Here is a 5,314-nt window from a genome sequence, read left to right as displayed (position 1 = left end):
CTTCCCCCCTGGCAGCCGGATTTCAGCATCCTTGGGCAGAACTACAGCTGTGCACTTTGCCCGCACACATCAGCCATATGGGCAGGGGATGGGAGCGGGGAGGACCCGGCACAGCACGTGCATTATCCCCGCTATCCACAGCCAAGCAGATGAAAAAAAAAATTGTCAGCAAATTAAAATCTGCAGGAGCTTAATACTGGGCAAATGGGATGAAATCCATTTGAGATAAAAAGAAAGAGGGGGGAGGGAAAGGTATCCAATAGTGGAAAAGCCCTGCTGGAGGACAGAGGAGAGGCGGCTGCAGCCCCGGGAGGATCCGTGTGCTGAGTCGGGGTCTGGGGTTCCGCTGAGCCGCAGCACTTTGCAGGGGGGACAGCAGGGGAGGGGACAGCAGGCAGCAGCAGCAGAACAAAAATAAATACAGCTGGTGCAGAGGGAAGATCCAATCAGGCCGGCGCGAGGGTCAGTGGGAGACGGGGACGGAGCGGCGGCTGGCCCTGTGTGCCAGGGACACACGGGCACACAGAGCCTGCCGCCACCGCCTGCCCGTGCCAGGGCTCAGCCGCCTGCCCGGGGCACGGAACAGCGGCGGGGACCCCTCAGCCGGCATCCATCCCAGCCCTGGCCGATGGCACTGCCGTCCTGCGGAGGAGAGGCTCATCCCCCGCCCCGAGGGCTCCTCTCCTCCCGGATGAGATCACCGGGGTGTGCAGGGCTATCCTGGGGAGGAGAGGCTCATCCCCCCTCCGAGGGCTCCTCTCCTCCCGGATGAGATCACCGGGGTGTGCAGGGCTGTCCCTGTCCCAGGTGGGAACAGTCCCTGCAGAGCCGGGCACAGCCTCAAGGGATGCACCGAGGTGCCAAGTGCCCCCTGAGGTGACCCCACAGGACAAGCCCCAGGACGCTCGCTGGGTCAGGCCTGAGGGCTCTTCTGCCCAGACTGCACCCCATCAGTGCCCGGGGTGGCTGCCCTGTGCCCCAGGACAGCACGACAGCCACAGCAGCACCCCCACACTGCACCCACCGGGACAGCCCCTGCATGAACCCCCCCTGCCCTCCCAGCCCCGGGGCACAGACCCCTCCTCAGTCAGAGACAGACTGAACCGGCTGGAATCACCGCAGGAATTCACAGCACCCTGAATCCACAGCTGCTGGGAGCTGCTCAGCACCTGCAGGGACAGCAAAAGCAGGGACAGCAAAAGCAGGGACAGCAAAAGCAGGGACAGCAGAAGCAGGGACAGCAGAAGCAGGGACAGCAGAAGCACGGACAGCTCTCACTTGGCAGCCAAGGCATGGGAGAGACCCCGGGATCAGCAGCACGCCTGGCACTGCCCCAGCACCCACAGCTGGGAAACCTGCTCTCCAAAGCACCTCTTTTATTTATTGTCTTGCCTTCATTTCATTAAGATTAGATGGTAAATCTTTTGCCTGAGCTAAATATTTCATTTCCATTAAAGCCAGATTAGCTGCCAGATCCACGGCGCCCCTTGCCCCAGCCCTGGCGTTCACCTTTCACACGGGGGCAGGGGGCAGTCAGGGGGTTTGACCCTGTTTTGGGCAGCCATAAGGTGGTGCTGGCCCTGGCATCACAGGCTGGGCATGGGGCAAGCTCAGATGGCAGCACCAGGCCCAGCCAGGCTCTCCTCACTGACACAGGGATTGCTGGGACAGGGACAGCCCGGGGGGAACCTGCTGTGCCCCCCACAGAGGGGCTTGGGCCCAGAAGAAGATTTGGACACTTATTCAAATCCCCTCTGTGAGGGGAAATAATCCTGTGTAATTCCCCAGGGATGATGGCAGGGGGATATCCAAGGCATTTGAGGCATTTTCGCGGATCTTGCTGGGGGAAAGAATTCTCCTGAATTTGGAGTGCAGGGGGCTTATTTGATGGTTCAGTTTGGGGTGATGGTTCAGGCCTGGCTCGGTGCCATCCATCCCTCCCCCAGCCCCAGCTGTTGGCAGGTCGGGTCCCTCCAGAACGCTCAGTGGGGACGGGACAGGCTGGACACGGGCACCTGGACAAGGTGACTGCGGGCAGCTGACTGTCCCCTCTGCACCCTGCAGGGCTCTCTGCCTGCTGTCCCCAGGGCTGCGGGGCTCTGGGGGACCCAGAGCAGTGACAGCATGGCAGGGGGACACTGCATGGCCAGGGCCCCGAGCCACCCCCACCCTGCCACGGTGGGTCACAGCAGAGACCCCGCACGGGGACGTTGTTATGGAAACTGTAATATCTCGCAATTCCTCTGATTAAAGCAGCAATTGGAAAGCTGGGCCCGGAGCGAGGCCAGATGGAGACCTGATTCCCTAATGGCCATGGTCTCAGCCTGGCTGTAATCCCACCACGTGTCCCAGGCCAGCCCCAGCCCCAGCCCCAGCTCCGGCCTCGCTGCCAGATCGGCTGCCCTGGCACTGGGGCTCCAGAGGTGCCAGGGACCCTGAGCCCCAGCAGAGCATTGCCAGGGCAGCCCAGGGTGAGCGGCCACTGCCTGGCAGCCCAGGCAGCCCGTGGCCCCAGCAGAGACCCCCAGCCCCCCACGGCCAGAGCTGCTGGCAGCGCTGGCTGAGCCCTCGCCCACAGCAGCTCTCACCCTGCAGAACTCAGATTATTTTCTGGCCAAGCTTCTGGAGAATCTCCAGTGCCTCTGCAGCTAATCCCATCTCCCTTCCACATCAGAGCCCAGAATGGGAGCCACATCCCCTGCTGCAGGCAGAGGCAGTGGGAGCAGGCCCCTCACACACCCTGGGCAGGAGGGCACAGGGGTGCTGGGCTAAGTGCCACCAAGCTTGGCTCAGCTGTCCCTTGGAAAGCTGGTTGGCATTTTCCCGGCAGGACCCTCCCGACCCCTTCCCTGCAGGATCATTCCAGCCCTTCCCTGCAGGATCATCCCAGCCCTTCCCTGCAGGATCACCCTGACCCTTCCCTGCAGGATCATCCCAACCCCTTCCCTGCAGGATCTTCCCAGCCCTTCCCTGCAGGATCATCCCAGCCCTTGCAGGATCATCCCAACCCTTCCCTGCAGGATCATCCCAAACTTTCCCTTCAGGATCCTCCCAGCCCTTGCAGGATCATCCCAACCCTTCCCTGCAGGATCATCCCAAACTTTCCCTGCAGGATCACCCCGACTGCAGGATCATCCCAAACTTTCCCTTCAGGATCCTCCCAGCCCTTGCAGGATCATCCCAACCCTTCCCTGCAGGATCATCCCAAACTTTCCCTTCAGGATCCTCCCAGCCCTTCCTTGCAGGATCATCCCAACCCTTCCCTGCAGGATCATCCCAAACTTTCCCTGCAGGATCACCCCAACCCTTCTCTGCAGGACCCTCCCAACCCCTTCCCTGCAGGATCTGCCCAGCCCTTCCCTGCAGGATCATCCCAGCCCTTGCAGGATCATCCCAACCCTTCCCTGCAGGATCATCCCAAACTTTCCCTTCAGGATCCTCCCAGCCCTTCCTTGCAGGATCATCCCAACCCTTCCCTGCAGGACCCTCCCACTGCCCTGCTCACAGCAGGCACAGGAAGCCGTGGTTTGGTGGCACAGGGAGCTGCAGTGCCCCTGTACCTGGTGCTGTGGATGAGGTGCTGGTGGGACTCCTGGGTGAGCAGCATGCCCAGGGCATGGGCCAGGCTCTCCACCCTCCTCTGGGCCGCGTACTGCTTCAGCACGGTGAACAGCTTCTCCTTCAGCTCCGGCTGCTCCCCCAGGATGGCATCCACCTGTGTGTGGCACAGGGGAGGAGGGGAGAGGGGCACTGAGCACGAGGGCGTGGAGCAGGGGCACTGCCACGTGGAAAATGTGTCCCACTCCCCGCTCGGCCAAGTGTGGCACCTCTCGGTACCTGGGATTTCCTGAAAGGTGATTCTTTGTGCTGCCAGCAGGTTTGACTGCAGGGTTTGCCTGCAGGAAGGGGAGAGGAGCCCCCCCACCCTCCCCTGGGCGCTGGGGGTGTGTGCAGGGCTATGTGTGCACCCCTGTGCTGGCACTGCCAGGGAGCCACAGGCATCACCTGCCCGGGGAAGGGGAAGAGCCATTTTTCCAGGTGTTGTCCCGCTTGGCAGCTCCCCAGGGAGGCTGACACTGGCACCAGGACCCGGCAGAGCCCCCTGGTGCTGCTGGCTCTGCGCAGGCACTGCGGGGCTCCCGGCAGCAGCAGCTCTTCAAGGTTACCCAATGTGGGGCAGCCACAGCAGCAGTGTCCCCTGGGCTGGCTCGTGAGCACGGTCCCCAGGTCCAGCACAGGACTGACACACTCCTGGTGGGATGGATCCCAGAGGGCTGCTGTGAAATTTCTGCCTGGGCTGGGCTTGCAGGGCTTGGTGGGTGGGAATCACAGAATCACAAACCGTTTCAGCTGGAAGAGACCTCCCAGATCCTCGAGTCCTTGCTGTGCCTGATCCCCACCTCCTCACCCAGCCCTGAGTGCCACGTCCAGCCACTCCTTGGACACCTCCAGGGATGGGGACCCCACCACCACGGGGGAGCTGCCAGCCCTCAGGAGGTCCCCTGAGCACACAGGGGACAAGAGAAGGCACTGCCCTGGAACTGAGACAGTGAGCACCTCCCTGGCTGCCCGGGACACCGGGACACTGGCACAGCCCTGCCCCAGTGCCAGGGCCACCACTGTCTGCCAGGCAGGCCATTCAGCCTGGGGCTCTACCAAACGAAGGAGGCAGGGAGAAGGTGGGCAGTGCAGTGTGAAACACAAACCCCCTGCACCCTCCGACCTTCCAGCCTCGCACTGGGAGAGCAGCAGCACCCGGGTGCTCACAGCACCAGCAGCACCGAGCAGAGCCGGGATCCCGGGGAAAGGAGGGGTAAAACACCCCCTTCACGGCTTCAGCATTTTCTACATCATAAGCTGAAGCCACTTCAAACATCTGTGAATTCCCTCTGGAGAGGCTTCTGCCAGCTGAGCTGAGCTCCAGCAGCTCTGTGTCCCTGCTTCTGCCCACGCCGGCTGGAGCTGTCCCAGGTGGCTTCGTGGGGCTGGGCAGGGAGGGGACGGAGGTGCCGATGGGCTGCTCACAACACCGCAGCAGAATTGCTCTCCTGTGATCATCCAGGAGATCTTTTACACGGCTTAATGTGACTTCAGGGACAGCCGCCCCTCCTCATTAATCTCCTGTAATCAGCAGGTATCTGTTTCCCACGCCCATGAATCCAAACCTCAGTGGGTATTCGTGAATCTTTAATGGAGAAGCTGACTGAGGGGATTCGCCTGATACCCACAAATCTCTTTATGGATGTCTTCTTCCTTTATTAACTCGGGATCAAAAAAAAAAAAAAAAAAAAAAAAAAAAAAAAAAAAAAAAAAT

This window comes from Onychostruthus taczanowskii, unplaced genomic scaffold (genome assembly GCF_017590055.1).
Source record: "Onychostruthus taczanowskii isolate IOZ18803 unplaced genomic scaffold, ASM1759005v1 scaffold19, whole genome shotgun sequence".
Lineage (NCBI taxonomy): Eukaryota > Metazoa > Chordata > Aves > Passeriformes > Passeridae > Onychostruthus > Onychostruthus taczanowskii.
The sequence above is the reverse complement of the archived record's forward strand: the minus strand, read 5'-3'. Positions refer to the sequence as shown.